Here is a 21,731-nt window from a genome sequence, read left to right as displayed (position 1 = left end):
AAACTGCACCAGGGGAGATTTAGGCTGGACGTTAGGAAATATTACTTCTCTGAAAGAGTGGTCAGACAGTGGAATATCTGCCCAGGGAGATGGGTGGAGTCACTGACCCTGGAGGTGTTCAAGGGTGTTGAGGGATATGGTTTAGTGAGAACTATTGGTGATAGTTGGATGGTTGGATTGGATGATCGTGTAGGTCTTTTCCAACCTTGATGTAATTCTGTGATTCTGTGATCACCTTCCTTTTCCAGAAAGTGTCTCATTGTACCGTAATGAACAGGCATGGTTGTGTTTCATCAGGGGGATGTGAATCTTCTGTGTGAATTACACTTCTCCAAACCACATCTACCATTACAATTTAAATCAAATTGCAAATTGCATCTGGAAATCAAATGCAAAATGTCATAAAAAATACCTGTCTATACAAATGGCTACATGGGACTAGAGTGAAGAGTTGCAGTTTGGGTTAATGTCTTTTTGTTTGTTTGTTGTTTGTTTCCTAAGTGGGCAGATTTGGATGCTTAATGACAAAGAATAAATATTTGTAGAAAAATAAATTAAAATATAGAACCATGCATTCCAGCATTGCAATATCACTAATATTAACCTGAGCCATATAATCTAATAAGAATACTTTTTGTTTGCTTACATGTTAGCATTTCATTTTTTTGTTCAGTGAAAAAGTATTTTTAATCAATATTTGCATTTTGGAAAGCAAACTGACGGAAAGAAAGAGCCTTTGGATAATACCTGCATGGGTTTGTTTTTTTTTGGTTTGTGTGTGTGTGTGTGTGTTTGAAAGAGAAAGAAAAAGATGAAACTGTTTTGCTGTACAAGGAAAATATGTACTCTTTTATTGCTGGTATTCAAAATATGGTGACATTCAGTTTTGTTTGTCTCTAAGAGAACCAAAATCTTAGAGAAGAGCTTGAAAATGAAAAAAGCACTTTACTTGAAGTCTCTTCTGGGAAGCAAATATCATTCATCGCCACAAATATATACACAGGTCAAGTTTAAGGAAGAAAAAGGCATAAAAACAGAAAGAGATACCCTTGTCTAGTTTACTTCAGAAACCTAGGATATCAACTTTGAATGTGTGTAGTAGAACAAAAAAACTGACTGAGAGAGTTGAAGTTCCTTATGATGTTTGCCAACTGTATCTTGGGTTGCATCAAGAGAAGCTTGACCAGCACATCAAGTAAGGTGATTCTGCCCCTCTACTTTGAACTCTCATGAGCCCCCAACTGGAATATCGCATCCAGTGCTGTTGCCCCCAACACAATAAGGACATTGAGCTGTTCCAGTGGAAGGCCACAATGATGCTGTTTAAAGACAGGCAAGATGAATCATAAATTTTCTAAAAGAAGGAAAAAATTAATGTACACTTCAAATGAAATACACAGAATGTGCTTTCTTTAAATTTGCTATTAAGATACCACATCAATTGCAAGTTCACTGCATTAGCAAGGTACTCAGCTTTATGCAGAGTGCCTTCAAATATAATTACACCCAAAATGCCATTTCTGTGTGTTCAGGGTTAGCCCAGCAGGCAGATAAGCACCATGTAGCCATTCACTCACTTCCCCTTCTGTGGATGAGGAAAAGAATTGGAAAAAAGTAAATAATATAACTCATGAGTTGTGTTAAGGTCGGCTTAATAGGAAAGGGGAAAACACTGAAAAGAATATACAAAATAATAATATACAAAACAAGTATGAAATTGCATAGCAGCAGGACCCTCAGCCACCTCCCCTGGTTTTGTTGTGCATTACACCATATGGTATGGAACATCCCTTTGGCTGGTCTGAGACAGCTGTCCTTTTTTTGTTCCCTTCCAACTTCTTGTGCACTTCCAACCTTCCCACTGGCAGGGCAGAATGAGAAGCAGGAAACTCCTTAGCTCTGTGTAAGCACTGCTCTGCAAAATTGAAAACATGGATGTGTTATTAAGATTATTTTCCTGCTAAATCCAAGACACAGCACTATACCAGCTACTATGAAGAAAATTAATTCTATCCCAGCTGAAATCAGGAAACTACAGAAGCCACAAACCAGATATGCACCTCGTATAAAGAGCTGAAATCAACAGCATTTTTCCCAAACCACAGTTTGATTTGATCCCATTGAATTATACAACCTCCAGTCAGAGATGTATTCATCTTGCAGATGGAAATCTTGATAGCAGATAAAAAGACTCCAGAGGAAATGAACATCTTTTTTCTCTATCCATAGATAATTGACTGTGGTAGGGAGATGACTGCTTAGAAACCCCTCCAATTTCCAGTAAACCAAATCAAACTGCAAATGGAAATATGTCCTGAAGTAAATGCACTGATTACAATGGGCAGGATCAGCAAGATGACTGTGATTCACTTAATGTTCTTTATGGTTAATAAACTAAGTACAAGGATTATTGTTCATGTAACTAATAATGATTTAGAGAGACTTCATCCATAATTACATTTGTATAACACCCTTCCAGGCACTATTGAATAAAGTTACGAAGATTTTCTTTGAGCAGAATTGCATCGATTTAAACCATGATTTCTTCTTTTTGTCTGAGTTCAGGTTTAGTTCCACAGTATTTTATATTTGTGTTACGGGGTTTCTTTTATATTGATTTCTGAATAACATTGTACTTTTCATATGTTTATATGAAACAAAATCTATCTGGATTCACAAAGCACTAAATAAAGCTGTATACGACCAAAACTTTAATAAAAATTTCCTGGAAGTGTCTCCAGGTTTCCTGTTCTCCTTTGTAGCTGAGAATATGATGTGAAGCACCCTTCAATCTCTAAAGGAATCTATATACAGCATAAGTAATTTTAAATAGGATAAAATAGAGTCCAAGCTAATTAAATATTCATCATTAATATAGGGATTATTCTTGCATCTACAAAATAATTACTTGATCTGGAATGGACTGCTAGTTTGGCAATGAGTAAGGTTTCTGGCTTTGCAGTAATTTATTGGTAACAGGAGAAAGAATGTAACTCTCCTAGCTAAGAAGGCTGAAGGACAGTGTTACAAAATATCTAAGTCTAAAATGCTAAAGTTACGACAACTGTGAGCTTTTAGGACTTTTAGAGCATTGTTCTAAATTTGTCTTGTACACTCTGTAACATACAGAAGAAAACGGTCAGTAAATTTTATGACACCCTAAATGGGTGTTACTATATGAATGTTACTGGGAGGATTCTTCCAACTATTTTGCCCAAGAGGATTAAATTTATAAACCAAGTTTGAACACTGACATATCTTTCTGTTTTGTTTAATATCACTGAGATAATAATCAGCTTGTAAAATTCCATCTTCCATCTTGGATTTTATATCTTTAAGAATATCTTGATTTTCAGTAACACATTCCTCTTTATAAGAGGCATTTTTCTTTGAAGAAGCATAAATTTAATGCCTCTTTATCACATTTATGACAGGAATAGTCAGTACAGTAAGAATTTTGTCACTTACTTCCTGTTATCATGTATGTCATTCAATATCTGTCATTACCTTAATGACTAATCTCGTAATTTTGTTTAAGTATAGGTTGAATCCCAATTGCAGGAAATTCTATAACATAAACTTTATGTAATAATGGGCCTGTAGTATGAAATTATTTATTTCTGTTATCATTAATTTCCTTAAGTTACTGCTTAAAGAAACTAGTGTGGAATTCCTGAGAGAGGTCATTTCTTTACAGAAAACACTAGTTTTTATCAACAATAAAAGACAATGCTTACTATCAAAAAGTGACTACTCTAAGGCTTTCCTACCATTATGGCTTAGGAGAAATTAACACTTAACAAATATCCAGTGAAAAATGTATTCAAAAATTGAAAACAAATTTGTTGACTGTCACCTGAGGAAGAAAAGTTTTGTTTTGCACTACTCTTCAGTGGTACCGTAAGTTACCTTCCATCACTCTTTCATTTTGAGTAATTAAAATGTTCAAAACAAGACAAACAACAAATAAAACAAGCAAGGAATTCAACATTTCTTCAATACCTTCTAAGAACTTATTAGATGGGTAAATAAGAATGTGTAGTAACTATGTATGAGGACATTTTCTAGAGATACAGGGTAATCAAAGTTCCTGTAAAAAGTTCTATCACATTAAAAAAAAAAAAAAAAAAAAAAAAAAAAAAAAAAGTGGTGACATTCATGCTACTTCCAAAAGACCAGAAAACCTCATGGAACAGAACTATGCTGACTTATTCAACCTATGCTCAGATCAATCTGGTACATATAAACAAATCTCTCTTCTTAATTTTAATGTCACTTGTTTAAATTAAAGCATCATTATACCCAAGCTATTTATTGCATATTATTGAGCATACAAAGAACCAGAATCATCTGTACAGATGAATGAATCAAAACACTTGTATCCTGGAAAAATTGCATATTTGGTATTGCCTTCTCTAATATAAATATGTGAAACATGTTTTATTAAAGCAAAACAACTGAAACCAACAATAATAATAATAATAATTAAAAAAAAAAAAAAAAAGAATCACATGCATACAAGGAGAATAACTTCACTGTTCAGAAAGAAAATTAATCACACAGACAGGCAGGCACACGTTTAGAGAGTGGTTTAATACTAGTGTGCTAAAAGTGGTAGCGGATTTTTCATAAAATAGGACTAAAGTCAATACTCTTCAAAGGGAAAAAATATGTAAATGTAACTAATAGAGCAGTACTACTGTTCCTTTACTGAATCTTCTCTTTCTCTGTTTCCCATTTTGATAACCCTGAATGGCATCACATCTAGGGGGGGTGAAGAGAGAGGGAGGGAAGAGAGAGAGAAATGAATAATGCAATTTTTAAGCAGTTCTTTCCTTCAAATAATCCAGTGTTTAAATATTAATTAGTTTTCTGTGTAAGACACGCTTTTTCTCAGCAAAGTTTTTGCAGAATGAGAAAAGGAGATTTAGCCAGCCCCCTCTCCCTCTCCAAAACTGTAAAATGAACAGGTAGTAAATGGTGTAAACATACACTGAACTAAAAATAACCACTAAAAGCATACGATTAAGTTCATTCTGCAAATGCTTGCCAATCTGTTTGACTTTTATGCAGAAATAAGGTTGATTACTTGACTAATTTCAGTCATATTGTTTTGAATCAAAAAGCTTGCATGTGGGCTCTGTTTCTATTAGCTACCAGTTGCCTACAATTTAAATGCTAAATATTAAGGTGACTTCTCATTGCATGACACACCTGTTGCAAATTACTAAAGAAACCAATTCATCTGCTTACATTATTGTATATTAAAATCTATGCTAGTCAGAATTATAAAATTGTACTTCCATCAAATTCGTAAATGTACATACTCCCACACTCTTCAAAACAAGATTGGACAGAAATTAAAAGCTATACAGAGAATATATGCTGATTTTTTATTTTTTTTTATTTTTATTTTTTTTGTGTGTGTGTGTGGTAGGTAAATACAGTGCTGTTTATTTCTTTCCTTTCAGATGCTAAAAATAGTGAGTTTAGGTGAATTGGCTGCTGAGATGACAAATGCTCAGTAAGGCTGAGGGAAAAAATGCTAACAGAACAATCTCATCTTAATTTATTGATCTCTATTCCTCAGTCAATAATAGGAAAATCAAAGATATAATTGTGTTCATATTTCATGACAATTTTTTAAACTGTTGCTATTTTTTAATTTTTTAAATTTTTGTCTGACCTGTTTCTGTGGTGGTTTTGAATTTGCCATGAACTGAACTGCTTATTAACTATTGAGTTTTACTTAATGAGTTTACTGTCTTGATTCTAAACTAGAAGGTGTTTTTCAGTAGGTATTATATAAATATAGCAGAATTATACAGTATCAAATTCAGTCCTATAGGACCAAATCTTCAGCTTCATAAGAGCGATCATTTTTTTTAAGCTGTCACAGCCTCCAGTAAACTAGGTTTGTTTGTCTTTTAAACACGCATTTAAGCCTCCATAAAGATTAAAATTCAGATTTGACTTCCATTATCTAATCCTGTTGGTCAAAGGCATGTAGCCTGGTCTCAGGACTATCCCAGAGACAGATGGGACAACAGACTGAGAAGTCCATGAAGAGAGAAAAAGAAGGTAAAGTAGGAGCTGAGGAGTCTGTGAAGAAAACTCACCGGTGAATTGAAATGAGGACTGTGGGGAGTAAAAAGGGAAGTATGCCAGGACAGGGTGGAAGTAAGTCAAGGAAAGGCAAGGATATCAGCAAGGGTGGTGACGACCCCTTGATACCCCCAGATAACCCCTTAGGAATGATGTTGAAATCTTGGAGTAGCCAGAGATATGAGACAGGGCAAGGAAAAAGTAAAAGCAAAGGCTAGAGTTCCTACAGCCTCCTCAGGGAGAGGTCCTGAAGCAGTAAAACCCCCAGGAAAAGGAGTTAGGGAAAAGGAGTTGAACATCCCACAACATGACAGGAATCTCCCCAGCCTAAGCCAGGAAGTGATCAGTGATGGGGACAATATTTGAGAAACTTACCCCAGAATAAGGCTGATTCAGAGAAAACCCCTAGTCAGGAAGAAGTCCAGCACTAAAAAGCCTATGCAGAAATTGACCCTATGGTTTGGGCTACACCAGGAAATTATGGGAAGTTAGAAACAGAATCCCGGCAAATTACATTGAAACAATAAGGACAAACGATTTCTGGGAAGCAATATCCTTATTCGAAGGAAGGAAGTCAGCAAGAAGGAAATGACTTAAGCATGATGGGTGTCTTTGAGGCAGGCACTAGGACCCAGTGGTAGTGACAAAATTGCTATTGTGGAAAGAGCTGATGGAAGCATACAGAGAGGATTCAGATAAGAAGATAGCTAAAGTGATGAATTGTAACTGGTGTCAGATAGAGAAGGGAGAAACAAAGGGGTATTGAAGGAAAGGGAACAAAAATGCTGAGATATTGGTAACTGTATTAGCTTAAGCACAAACCTTTTCTCAGGGAAGAGGTTTCAGGTTTCCCCTGAGAATGAGCAAGAGAAAATACAGACTAATGAGATAGTTAAAATTCTGTTTATTTGGGGGCAATATATTGCATGTTAAATAGTTGAAAGAACCAGTGAACAGATTTTCTGTCAGCAATCGGTGCCACAGGCAAACAAAAGGTCAGACACTTATTTCAAATGATTAAGTATGAAAATGGCAAATAGAACATTGTATTTGTGTTTTGTGTTATTCTGTAACGACTAATAAACTTTTGTTGGCAGGGGTGGAGGGGAGTTGAAGAAATCTCCTTTGGATTTTTATTGAAACACTGGAGAAAAAGGCAATGCAACAAGAGTCAGAGGGCAATGCTATACTATATCATCAATTTCCAGCATGAGATCCTTCCATGATTAAAATATCTGGATATATTGTATATGATTTTTTTAAATATATAAAATGACCACTATAACTGTTTTCAGTCCACAGATATTTCTTTTCAGTAGTAATCTCTGTGGGGAAAAGTTTAAAAACAAACAAACAGAGAAACATGCTTATATGAAATAATAGCAGATTGCCTTCCTGTTTTAGAATTTTCAGATTGTTATTACTACAATAAAGAAGATTTTTTCAGAGCTTACAGGAACACATGAATTTGATATTAAGGTCTATATCAGTATATCTACATGCCCCTTCCCCTAGACAGCGTGCCTTAGGAGTGGACAGTTCATCTGAATGACATTGAAACTTCTATGCAAAGAAGTTTATAAAAGAATTCTGTATTTGATAATATGAAATAATTTCCTTTCATGTTGTGCCACACTCAAACACTTAAAATTACATGTAAGATAAAATATATTTTTATTGCAAGATGAAAGAAACTTAAAAGGAAAATGCCAGAGAGGACTTGAATGTGCAAGAGATGCTGAATTTGATTGAAACAGGTTAGGTAGCTAGGAAAATAAAGACAAGCATAGACAACTAAAAAAGCTTCAAAGTAAAGGAGCAGCATTGCTCTTCTTCTTCCTCTTCTTCTTTCTCCTCTTCGTTATTTTATGATGAAAAATGAAGTTTTTGTTTCTGACTGATTAGGTTGAAGGTCCATCAATGGGAAATATATACACACCTGCAACATGGATCCCTCTGGTAGCTGACCCTGAATTTTCTGTCTCTCCAGTGGTAGTTTCTGGATCTTTATTCTCCCCATATGAGCAAATCTGTCCTGAGGCTGCAACCTTATTACCTGCACACATCTCCCAGCTGAACCTCAAGCCAAAATTGTGCAGAATTCCCTTGTTCCTGTAGCCAGTTCCTCCGGGTAGCTAATTGTGGGTACACATAGATGTGTCATGGGCTACCAGATAGCCCAGGTTGTTATTTGCTTGCAAGTCCAACACTGACACCCCTGCCCTAGCTCACTCCAGTTGCTGACACCACAGACATGCAGATATCTGTCATCTGTGGTCTGACTGGTTGCTGACTCAGATACATACACACAGATGCCCACCTAAAAGAGAGACCTCAGCTATGAAAATAGTTGGACATTATACTTAAAGAGGGCAGACTCTGCTGACCAGGTGCAGGGTATGGCCAGACAAGTGTACTGGCTAGCAGCCTATTCATATGCAACTAGTCCCACCTGGTCCATTATTTCTTTGTTTTCCCACATTTATTCCCAAACCACTTTGATGCTTTTCTTTCTCTGCTTTTGGATCCTTTCCAAACCACGGATTTCCATGTGGTGAAGGAAGAAGCTAATAGCTATCTTTTTTTGAAATGATTGTCTATTTAAAGCTATTTAAAAGCTATAGACATTTTGTTTAAACACTATTTAGGGTATTCGACCTTCAGTAAGGAACTGTGAGGATGATCATTATTACCTATACCATATATGTTAGCTCTCCTGATTTATTTATAATACTTGTTGCTCTAAGACTTTCACTATAATAAAGGGTAAAAATCTCTCTTAATCATGTGTGTTGGAGGTAATAATGATAAGCCTTGTATGCCAAGCTAAGTGAATTCTGGCAAATCTAGAGAATGGTTGGGAACCAAGAAAAGATTGGAGACCAGCACATTAAAAAAAAAAAAAAAAAAAAAAAAAAAAAAATTCTTTCATGGCTTTTCTTCACTAATTTGACTATTATTTAAAATGTCCTCTAGCAGCATTGGTCACATAATTGTATAATGATTTTCTCATATTGAAGCCATGGTAATTAAAATGTTCAGAGACTACTTCTTATTCCTGCTGTAATATAATGTTTTCACTTGATTGAAAGTGAACTGCAACTTAGCCTTTATGTTATGTGAAGAAAAAAAAACAAAAAAACAGGACTACTGGGAGCGTATGGATCAATTAAACAATGTTCTTTTGTAATAAGGGTTACATCATTCTGCCAGTGATAAAAATGTGTAACTGAATCTGTCACTAGTGATATATGCCATCTTCTTAGCCCCATGATACTAACCAATCAGGAGGCAACTCTCAGCTCTAGCTTTCCATTGATTCTTGCATGTTCTGTTTCAGAAGTCAGTAAAAATTGTTCATCAGCTCATTATAAATTACTGACTTGATAATCAGAGGCTACTGCAGGCTGAACACACAGAAATATGGATATCGAGCTGAGAATGTCATTTGTGAACACTTCTCTAATCTGTATTCCCATTTCTCACCTTGCCTTTTGTACAGAAGTAGTATGTCTCAAGTCACAGCCAAGCTTCCAGGGCTAGCAATAGAACAAACACCAAGAAATCTGGCTTTGTGGCATCAGGCATACTGAACACTATATTATAGGAATCAATTCTGCATACTTAACTCTTGTGAGTTAGGGGATGAAGGGTAAATATGGGCCGGCTGTAAAGGAAGCCAAGACAAAAGAATGTAGCAAGTAGGATGTGCAGTAGATAAAGGTTAACCATTGTATAGGAATGTGGGTAAAGAGAGGACAAGATAAGGGTTAACTATTGTATAGGAATGCAGGTAAGCAGGATGTGAGGCCAGATAAGAAAAGAACATCTTGAAAATCTATTGTAAACTTGAAGAAAACATCACACAGGGAACAGGTCAGGATTGGACGACTTCAGTTGAAGACAATGAGTCTTCATCCCATGACCACCAGAAGGACCCCCACTGCCCACAGCACACATGCAAGAGGGAGGGACCGTATGCTGATGGGTTCTTGGAAATGTAATGAATATTTATACAAATTCCAGGAAAACAATGATTATGTATTAGTTCAGCCTATAGTTGTACCAAGTTTTTGTCCTACAGGGTGCAAGTTTGGAGGAGCTATCCCCCTTGCACCCAGCTTGGCACCAAATGCTGAATAAAAACATACCTGCTTTATAACCTAACTCTGGGTTATAGAGTTTTGATTCCATAAATCACTTGGGGGGAAAAAAAAGAAAAGAAATGCTTCAATGACTTGTGGGGTTTATGCATTGTCTTGCACACCTCAAAAGAGCCAAAGAATTCTAGCTATTAGTTGTGGAGATTAAGTTAGGTCTCACCACTAAACAGAAGGACCCTCAGAACATCTGAGGAGCAATGTAGGAGGATTCTACTCACAGTGAGAACAGAATATGCTTAAGGAAACTCACCATGAGGGGTCCATGGGGAAACTGTGGCAACAGCACTGAAATGCCCTGCAGAGTAAAGAGGGCCACTGCCTAAAGAACTACAGGGAGGAGTTAATCTGCTGCCATTGTGTAGTTTTGGGTGTTTTGTAATTGGAATTGTAGGAATGTATGAAACTTGTAGATTTTTTTAAGTAAGCTTTGTGTTTCATGCTCAACATTGTGACTCCTCTGAATTCTACTAATCATAGAATCACAAGGTTGGAAACGACCTATAAGATCATCTAGTCCAACTGTCTTCACATTACCGCTGTTACCACAAGGTACTAAACCAGATCTCGCAGCTCCTCACCCAGGAGCCTCTTGAACACAGCCAGGGATGGCGACTCCACCACCTCCCCAGGCAGGCCATTCCAGTGCCTGACAACTCTCTGAGGGAAAAAGTTTTTCCTCATGTCTAACCTAAACCTCCTCTGGTACAACTTGCGGCCATTTCCCCGGGTCCTGTTTGCTGCCTGGAAGAAGAGGTCAAACCCCTCTTCACCACAGCCTCCCTTCAGGAAGTTGTAGAGTACAGTGAGGTCTCCCTTGAGCCTCCTCTTCTCCAGACTAAGCAATCCCAGCTCCCTCAGCCACTCCTCACAGGACTTGTGCTCCAGACCCCTCACCAGTTTTGTTGCCCTTCTCTGGACATGCTCCAGGGCCTCAATGTCTTTCCTGTAGTGAGGGGCCCAAAACAGAATGCAGTACTCGAGGTGTGGCCTCACCAGTGCTGAGTAGAGGGGGATGATTACCTCCCTGCTTCTGCTGGCTACACTATTTCTAATGCGGACAGGATGCCGTTGGCTCTCTTGGCCACCTGGGCACACTGTCAGTTCATGTTCAGCTGAACATCAACCAAAACCCCCAAGTCCCTTTCCTCTTCACAATCATCCAGCCGCTCGTCCCCAAGCCTGTAGTGCTGCATGGGGTTGTTGTGGCCAAAATGCAGGACCTGACACTTGGCCTTGTTGAACCTCATCCCATTCACCTCAGCCCCACGATCCAGCTTATCTAAATTCCTCTGAAGGGCCTCCCTACCTTCAGGCAGATCCACACCACCTCCCAACTTGGTGTCATCTGCAAACTTATTGAGGGTACACTCAATCCCCTTGTCTAGGTTATCAGTAAAGATATTAAACAAAACAAGCCCCAGTACCAACCCCTGGGGGACACGACTTGAAACAGGTCACCAGCTGGACTCAACTCCATTAACCACTACCCGTTGGGCATGGCCCTCTAGCCAGTTTCTTACCCAAAGAAGTGTGTACCTGTACAGGCCATGGGCAGTCAGTTTCCCCAGAATAAGCCTGTGAGAGACCGTGTCAAAGGCTTTGCCGAAGTCTAGGTAGACTACATCAACAGCCTTTCCTTCATCTACCAGTCTAGTCACTCAGTCATAGAAGGAGATGAGGTTGGTCAAGCACAGCCTGCCTTTCATGAACCCATGCCGGCTGGGACTGATCCCCTGGACACGACGCACATGCCATGTGATCTCACCCAAGATGATTTGCTCCATTGCTTTCCCCGGTACCAAGGTCAGGCTACAGTTCCCTGGATCCTCCTTACGGCCCTTCTTGAAGATTGTTTTGGGAAGGAACCAAATGGAATGATGAAGATGGATTGAAGAGGGGCAAGTATAAGAAAATAGAGAGAAAAAAAGGTAAAATAGTCTGGTCAAGTATGAACAAGAATTTGGTTAGTATGCTTGCCTGATTCCATGCTTGATTTTGTTCTTACCAGATCTGATTTCCAACACACTTGCAGGGGCTTTCTTACATTTATGTGCAAACTCCAAGCTTCTCTTGGCACGTGAGCAGAATAAGAGTGCCACTTGCAGAAGAGGGACCACAAAATGCAGCAACAGGAAGAGACCAGGAGTCAGTTATTTCATGGGCCAATGCAGATAAAGGAGAGATCCATGTGATGTGAGGATGTGAGTTCCACTATCAGACTTCAGTCATGATTGGCTGGAGAGGGTCAGGAAGTGTTTGTGAGTGCTGCTCAGGTTCATGCAAGTGTTGGGTGTGTCCCTGTGAGTATCAATACGGCACTGTGTCAGCACTGGAATTTTAAGTTGCATATCATTAGTAAGACCACATACATACACACATATGGAATACATTACACATACCACATACACATACCACATACATTACACATATATGTAATTCTTATACTTACAATTTTATATTGGTCATATATATGTATACAATGCCTTTTTAACAACATATAGTTAACATATTGTTGTGAGTTAGTCCTGGCAGGTAGATCAGCACCACACAGCCTCTTGCTCACTCTGCCCCAGAGAGCTGGGGGAGATAACTGTAAGAACAAAAGCAAGCAAACAAACAAAAACTTGTGGATTGAGGTAAAGAGAGTTTAAAAGGTAAAGCAAAGCTGTTCAAGAAAAGCAGAGCAAAATAAGAAATGCATTCACTACTTCACATCAGCAGGCAGATGTTTAGCCACTTTCTGGGAAGCAAGACTTCAACATGAGAATGGTTACTTGGAAGACTCCATAACACCACAACCACAGACATTATTCTTCGTTCCCTGAGATTTTACTCTTGAGCATGATGTTATATGGTATGGAAGATCCCTATAGTCCATTTGGGTCACCCTTCCTATCCCTTGCACACTCCCAGTCACCAGAGGACAGAATGAAAATTGGGTAGGCCTTGATGCTGTGCAAGCAGTGCTCAGGAATAACTCAAACGTTGGTTTGTGTTCAACATTGTTTTTGCTCACAAATCCAAAATACAGAACCACATGGGCTGCTATATAGGAAAGAACATTGCAGCAGCCAGATCTAGTGCACACCTTATCATCTGCCAAACTGTGCCAGTAACCAGTACAAGTGGAAGCTATGAAAGTTCTTTTTTTTTAAGCACAGATACAGTTGATTCTCTTCAGACTACAACTACAGTAGGAATGGAATAAAACAGAGAACAGAGAAATGAGCCATCTCTTGATAATATGGATCTTCAGCATTTAAAATGCACTGCATTGCTAAGTAGCATTTATAACAGATGCTTCAAAATGTCATGCACAAATAATAAGATTAAAGTCCTACCACCCTATTTATTCATGGTTATGTCACTGCTATTACAAAAGCCGCGTAGTCCATGCCATGAAATTGCCTACGTGTACAGAACATGTGAAAATATCATCTAAATGTTTTGTTTAGTTGACTGAAGCTAGAAAGTGTTTGGACAGCAAAATACAAGACATATTTTTCAGTTTATCTGAAGCTGTCTGCTCTATCCCTTAAATAAATAAATAAATAGATAGATAGATAGACAGATAAATAAATAAATAAATACCCAACACATAGCCAACTGTACATCAAAAAGAAACTGAAAAATTAAAATTTGCAGACTTCTTCCACTGGAATGTTTGATCACCAACATGAATTTATATCCTTACTTGCCTATTGTCTCAAGGATGATTTTGCTGAGTACAAAGACAGCACTTGGGATTCCAAATATATTTGCTGAAATGCAGTTACTGTGAATTTGAAAACATGACAGCATACCATTGAACGCGTTTGTTCAAGCAACCTGAAAAGGCAAATTCTGTTTCTCTTATGCCTTCCTCGAAATACCTTGAGGTTACCTCAAGGGCAAGTTTGATCCTTTAAAAGTACAGGGAGAATGCCTCTTTCTATGTTTTCTAAGGGAGTCTGATCAAGAAAGAGTACTTGTGTTCATAGACTTCCCTAAGAGATGGATGAAAGTTAGACCTGACAGATTCTGGGCCAAGATAAGTGCATAAGAAAACCTTATATCTGTGCAGGCAGGGCCACGGGATACAAGTGCTATCATACTGAATGTTCAAAATGCTTAAGCATCTATTCCTGAATATCTGGACATCTGCTGTTCTGGTCTAAGCATGCTACATAACAACAAAATGAAATGGGAAACATCACAGATATGTAATCATAATTCATTCTAGTCACTATTTTCATCACTTTAGCTCAGATAGAAAACATGAGCTATACATATTCAAAGGTAGGAACTGCTTCCTTAAATCAGGTTTTTGTTGTTCCTTTTTTTTTTCATGTTTTTCTACAAGCTGAGATTAAAAAATACTAAAGGCCACTAGTCTTATGTGATCAGTTAAAAACAACCTATTTTGCATATCGCTATCAAAATCTTGCTTATGGGAGGAGATAGCATACGTTAGATACATATAATAAAACTCAATAATTTACTGTTAATATAATTGATATATTTCCTAGTCATTATTAGTACAAGTGTGTTTTTATAGGAAAAGAAATATGGTATAATTTAGTTGTACACACACATTTCTTCGTTTCTACCCCATTTATTGCAGGTATGTAGACTCTTCCTCTGCTCCTTTGGGTCCTAAGGTCAGAGGCTTCACTGTGCTGCTTGAAGTGGGCACCATCATTGGTAGCAAATTATCAGTATCTGAGTCCTTTGCCAGGGAGAGGGAGGAAGAAAAAAAGAAAGAAGGGAGATGAGAAAAATGGAGGAAGAGAAGAAGGGAAGAAAACTGACTTTAAATTCAAACCAAATGGTAAAATTTTCTAAGGCTCAAGATATTATCTTCCTTTTGACATCCCTTGAGATTTCTGTTCAGGAAGACAGACTCCATTGATGAACACATTTCTTTGAGAATTTCTGAAGAGCTGTCAGTATCAGCAGTATTTTTTTATTTGCCCAAACAAGTCTTACAAAGCATCAGTAAAACCTGAATCAGACTTTTAAAACATTATATTTTATGACCAGAAATATTTGTTTTTATCTGTGTAGAAGGGCCTACTGCTCACAACAACAACAGAAAAAATCTAAAAAAAAAACCACCATAAAGCAATCTTTTATTTCCTCTTATGGTTTTAAGTAGGAAATACATTCATAGGTACATTCCTCTGTACATATAATAAATTCAAGTTAATTTTGTCCTTGGGTCTCAAAATCTAAACTATTTCTGTATTATTATAGATTCAAACATAGCAGTATATTAATAGAGGATCGTTGTTTGTTTTCAAATATTTTCTCATTCACTGAGAGAGACAACTAACTTCAGCTGTTAAGATCTTATGAATTGAAGAAGGTTTGACTGGGTCAAAGTTTGAATAGAAAACCATTGCAGTTTTCTGCTGTGGGAAAAGAACTCTGAGGTGCTTTGGAAAGTAGTATCATGATACAATAACTCTATAAATTTGTGTTACACATTTAAGAACAGTGAATAACATTTATTTTCCATTGTCACATTGAATATGGCTTTTAATAACTTGAAACTATATCTAATGCAATATAGTTTATTAAAATATTGTGTATTTTAATTTTAATTTTTGTAGATGATTATATTTCTTATACGGCAAGCCCATGAGTTTACATTTACCCCTTGCTTATTGGCATGACAGATGCATCCATACAGCATTTTTCCAAATTGTCTTTGCTTGAGGCTGTGCCTGCAACTTACAAAGACTATCAAAGGAAAATGGTGACTGAGATTCAAACTGAACTGAGCTGGAGGGATACAGCGTTCTTTTTAAAGTTTATTTCAGATCTTTAAATCAAGATGTTTTTAAAAATGCAGTCAATCTCAAATACATCAAACAGCATTTGAGTTTTGTAGTTGAATTTTCTTTTAGCTTTCTACTACAGGTGAAAAGAGTCTTTAAAAAAGGAGAGCAAGAAGGAGCTTTTAAAGTACAATAGCAACTGAAAACAATGTAAGGATAAAATAGAATATATCTTTTTTCTTATTGTTTTGTAAAGAAGTAATTTTGAGGGGACACACTAAATGTTTTTCTGCATAGTTGCTCAAAAATGAAAGAACCTGTAAATTAAACAAAATTAAACAAGTTCTGTAAAATTAGCAGCTCCCTCTGCAAACAGGTTCAAAAGAGAAAGCAAAATCTGTTTTTTTTTTTCTCTTTACAGAAGCAAGACAGCAGTGCTCAAAGTTTACAAATATCCCAGCATATTGGCAGTCTGCCTGGACTTTCAAGGTCAAGTTTTCAGTGAGCACCTGTGAAAAAGATAAACTTTCCCAATGAAACTCTCCAAGAGCAGAGAGAGATCCATTCTAAAAAGCTCAATACCAGCTCATTGCCCACATTCTCCACCAAGAATGTCAATGGTTTACGGGCTGGTTCAGCCTGGTTCCGTGACTAGCGGGGCAGAGGGATTGCACAAAATCCGCATCTCCAGAAAAAGGGAACAGGGGACCCCAAAATAATTAAAAACAGTCACTACGATCTGAGGAGAAACAAACTAATTTACTAAATATAGTATTGGAATGCAAGATAACACACCATAATACAATGTAATTAGAATTGAAGCTAATAAATCAAATACAATGAGAGAGAGAATGTCCGAAAGGTGGATAGGCCTCACCACAGCGCTGAGGTGAGATGCGCAGTTGAGCATCAGGGAGACAGGAGAAGAGCCAATGAAGAAGAGCAGATGAAGAAGAGCACATCAAGTGACCTTGCCAGGAGTTATATCTCTTCTCTGTGACTGCAAAGTCCCCTAGGGAATGTAGTTCTTCTCTTCTGGGCAGATACTCAGAACTTGAACATTAATAGTTAAACTCCCAGTGCCCCACATGATGTTATGATGTGGAATACTGAAAACCAAAAAACACAAAACCATGACATTTGCTAAAAAAGACTTGGGGATAGTGATGGATTGCAAGCTGGACATGAGCCAGCAATGTGCCCTTGTAGCCCAGAAAGCCAACTCTATCCTGGGCTGCATTAAAAGAAGTGTTGCCATCAAGTCAAAGGAGGTGATCCTTCCCCTCTATTCTGTGCTGGTAAGGCCACACCTAGAATACTGGATCCAGATGCGGAGTCCTCAGCACATGGACCTACTGGAGTACATCCAAAGAAATGCCACAGAAATGATCCAAGGGATGGAACACCTTCCCTAAGAGGATCAGCTGAGAGAGCTGGGGCTGTTCAGCCTGGAGAAGAGAAGGCTCTGGGGAGACTTGATTTCAGCCTTTCAGTATCTAAAGGGGGCTACAGAAAAGAAGGGGACAGACTCTTTATTAGGGTCTATAGTGATAGAAAAAGGGGAAATGGTTTCAAGCTTGAAGAGGGAAGACATAGGTTAGATATAAGGAAAAAGTCTTTCACAGCGAAGGTGGCAAGGCATTGGCACAGTTTGCCTAGATATATGGTTGATGCCTGTCTCGCTCCAATTTATAGGAGGGAGATGAGGTTCTTTTAATATCTGTATACCTGGTGTGAAATTAAGAAACAACAGTTCATATGTTAGTCCAACCAGTTTATTATAAATCCTAGTCAGGGAGACGGAAGAGGGAAGGAGGGCGATAGAAAAGATAGGAAAGAAGCAAGAATCGCGTTAAGCAGGGATAGTCACCACCAGGATCCAGCAGCGGTCCCGTTGCACAACGTTTCGAAGGTCCGAGGCAGAAGCAGCAGGGGTGGAGCAGCAGCATGGCCAGCGTTGGGCAGCAAGCAGGTAGCAGGAGGCAGTCGCAGAGCCAATCCGGGGGAACCAGCAGGACTGAGGTAGCGGGCCCAGGAGAGTCCATCAGCATGCAGGAATTCCATAGCGAGGAATCTGATGGTAGACACCTTTGTTCTTCTTCAGCATCGTGATAGAGCGCAAAGCAAGTCCAGGAGGGAGAGAGTGCAGAGCAAGTTCGGGAGGGAGAGAGATAGGTCGTGAGGCTTCTTCATAGCAGAAACCTCTGTTCTTCATGAGGAATCTGTTGCCAGAAAACCTCTGTTCTCATGATTGTAGGTCCCCATTTTATCCTTCTCTTTCCTGCCTACGTGACATCCATGGGTGCTTGAGCAAGAGTCATGTGAGTACCCCCTGAGATGGCCATCTTCCTCTAGATGAGCCCACACAAAAGACTGCTTCACGGCCATTAAGCTGCAGCTTATCTCTCTCTCTCCTTGCTCCTGGCCTTGTCCATCTGTGCCCCTCAGACAAAGGAATTCACAACCCTTGTCCAGGACTTGTCCATCAAAGTTCTCCAGACAAAGGATTTCTTAAACTTCTGCCCAGGACTTGCCTGAACTTGTTCATCTGTGTCCTCAGCAAGCTTTGAGACAATGATGTAAAAGAATAATCTCTCACAATGCCCCATCTCTGGAAACTTTCAAAGTAAGGCTGGATCAGGCCCTGGGCAACATGATCTAGCTTTTGATGTCCCTCTTCACTGTAGGGGAGTTGGACTAGATGATCTTTGAAGGCCCCTTCCAACTCTAAGGATTCTATGATGCTATGATTGTTCTCAGTGAGCTTATAAAGTTTTGTTGAACTGACAAAATAATATTTGAACTTAATACATTTTTTTTTTTTTTCTAGATCTAGTGAACAACCTTTGGGACCAGTCTGATATTTTTTTATTCAGTAACTGGACAATGGGCATGAAAATCTAGTTGTTTGTTTGTTTCTTTCTTTCTTTCTTTCTGTTCACTGTGTACTAGAGTGAAGTTACTGGGACAGGAACCTAGATCAGTAGGAGAAAGACATATAATTCTAAAACACCCATTTGTACATGAAGTTTTGAAATACAAAATATATGATTAAAATACCATTCTATTTCAAGGTTCATGAAAAGGAAGAGGTATAGCATATCTCGAAGGAATAATGAAAAAATCATTGGAAGAAGTTAGAGAAGACTAATAGAATAGTCTCATTCAGATTACAGTATCCTACAAATATCATATTCCCAACGTCTATAAACACATTAGTGTGTCTAAAATAGGACTATATAATGGCATTATACCATGCTATTACATATAATATGGATCAGTCTTTATGTTTAAGCAAAAGCTTGTCATGTGTGAGAAGAAGGTTGTATTTTGAGCATTTTCTAAATTTATTATGTTAAAATCTGAAGAGGGTGTGTGTAGTTTTTTTTTACATTTTTATCTTGAAAAATAATTTTGTGAAGCTGAGATTTCAGATTCTGCTAGTGCAAAAAGCCCTCTGAAAATTGACCTGTTGTGCTTTGCCTCAAAGGAATTTTTTTATGGCACTCACAAGAAAGCTGACATACTTTCATCAATTTTTGTGTTATTTTTTAGAAGCAGTTGTTCCAAAAATATCAATAGAATCCACACTAAATGCTCTGCTTCTCAGATCCAGCCAACACTGGAAAGTCATCCCTGCCAATCTTCTGAGTTCTTGCCTGTGCGAAGATGCATATTCTAAAAACAGCATCTGTGCTGCTATCTTATAGGAATACTCAAGTGATATGCTGTGAAATGGAAAAGGATTTGAGCATTTCTTTCCAAGCCTTCCAGAAGGAATACTTACTCTCTGAAGCGAAACTCACATATCTCTTTCTGCACTTGCCTCTGTCATGGACCTGGTGTAAACAGAGGAAAGAAGACTGCCAATTGTTACAGTAGAGGACACGGTTCTTCAAGGTGCTGAGTGCTAGCTAAAAGCAGAGGCGAATGCTCTTAGTACACTTTGGAAGTCAACAAAAGCTCAACCATGCTTAGTATTTACAAATGAAAATTAGTCAGTCATTCCTCCAGTGGCAGGCTGAGAAAAGATCTCTTATCTCTGCTCCAACTTGTCATTCTGAAGACAAACACAGTTAAAAGTCCAAGTTGAAAACCTGTGCCCCCAGTATGCCCCCATGCACATTGAGAGGGTGAGTCAGAACTTGTGAATGATGGTATAATGCCCCATTGTTCTTATCTTGAGGGTGAGCACAGGTTTGAAATGTTGATGGTGTCTTCCTGACCAAGCTTTTAATAGCCTTTCAGGCTTATCACTGAATAACCCCCTGGATAGTTCTTAATGCAGTGTCCTTGCCAGGGGTTGCACTTGACTGCTGTACACCTAAGAGAGAGAAAATATTCTGCCCTTACAGTTCAGTTGATGGATTTCTATCCTAATATTAAATCCAGTCTGATGACTTGAACATTCTGCTGGGTTCCTGCCTACATCCCTCTTAGGCTCCCTAATTTTTCTAAGCTTGAGTGGAGCTATTGCAGCAAAGAATTTAGCCCATGCAATTCTAATGTAGGAGTCTACTAAATAAAAGTAGTCTGAAGTTGCATATTAGCAACATGTGGCAGTAAAAAATACACTAAATTAACATAGCTCACTGTTGTAATAAGATATTACTCACTGTTGGAGTGGGTCCAGAGGAGGGCTGGGAAGATGACTGGAGCATCTCCCCTGTGAGGACAGGCTGAGAGAGTTAGGGATTTTCAGCCCACAGAAGAGAAGGCTCTGGGAGGATCTTACAATAGCCTTCCTATACCTGAAGAGTGCCTACAGGAAAGCTGGGGAGGGTCTTCTTATAAGGGCATGTAGCAACTGGGCAAGGGATAATAGATTTAAACTGGAAGAGGGTAGGTTTAGACAAGATATTAGAAAGAAATTCTTTACTGTGAAGGTAGCAAGACACTGGAAAACATTGTCCTATGAGGTTGTGGATTTCTCCTACTCTGAAGAAATTCAAGGCCAGGCTGGATGGGACTTTGAGCAACCTGGTCTAGAGGGAGGTGTCACTGCCTAAAGCAGTGGAGTTCAAACTACATGATCTTAGAGGTCCTTTCCAATCCAAATCATTCCATGATTCTATGATTTTATGACTTATTATTCATGCTCATTGGCTTCCCCATCCAGAGAGATCCTACCTCTTGCTGGTCCAGTAATGCAACTTTCTAATTTAAATAATGTAAAAAAATTAAGTGTTACAAAACCTACAATGATAATTAATGCAGAGTAACTAATGTGTCTGGCTGTACCTACCCCTGCATCATTTTCAGTAAATGTTATCAGTAATTTATTTGACTTAAATTTACACTTTTCTCTGTTGAGAAAACTGCTGATTCTTCTAAGCTGACAGTGGAATGAATAAACAATAGTAGTAATTATAAGAATTGCCTACCGGTGTAATTATGCTATGAATTTCTTCACACACTTGTCACAAGCATTTGTGTTGGACTCAGTGATCCTTTTGGATCCCTTCCAAATACGAAGATTCTATGATTCAAAGAGTTTAGCACGATGTAGTTCACTTCAGACATTAACACAGTAGTTGCAGAGAGACTTCTGGTTTCTACCTAAGCCTTAGTTCTATTGTAGTCTCTAATATACAACTTCTGTGATAAGTTTTTTAACAACGAAAAAGCACTTCTGAAAGAACTGAGTCACCTACACATCACCTGGGAAATGGACTGTTCAGTCACTTGTAGACTGCTGTGC

The 21,731-nt window shown here is 38.3% G+C and overlaps 1 protein-coding gene across 3 annotated transcripts in view; it reads right to left on the bottom strand.

The window, feature by feature from the left end:
* Positions 1-730: 730 nt before the first annotated feature.
* Positions 731-21,731, bottom strand: part of DSEL (dermatan sulfate epimerase like) — a 79,361-nt gene continuing 58,360 nt past the window's right edge. The window contains exons 3-5 of one of the 3 annotated variants that reach the window (XR_016465093.1): positions 19,818-19,869; positions 14,842-14,976; positions 731-1,915 (exon numbers count right to left, since the gene is read on the bottom strand). The gene's annotated coding sequence lies outside the window, so the exon portion shown is untranslated. Of the gene's footprint in view, positions 1,916-14,841; positions 14,977-18,808; positions 19,006-19,817; positions 19,870-21,731 lie in introns of those variants that run through there. The other 2 variants (XR_016465094.1, XR_016465095.1) reach the window with 2 other exon arrangements.

Source organism: Phasianus colchicus, chromosome 3, assembly GCF_987193195.1.
Source record: "Phasianus colchicus chromosome 3, bPhaCol1.hap1.1, whole genome shotgun sequence".
In the NCBI taxonomy this organism is placed as follows: domain Eukaryota; kingdom Metazoa; phylum Chordata; class Aves; order Galliformes; family Phasianidae; genus Phasianus; species Phasianus colchicus.
This window is presented reverse-complemented; position numbering and strand designations above follow the sequence as displayed.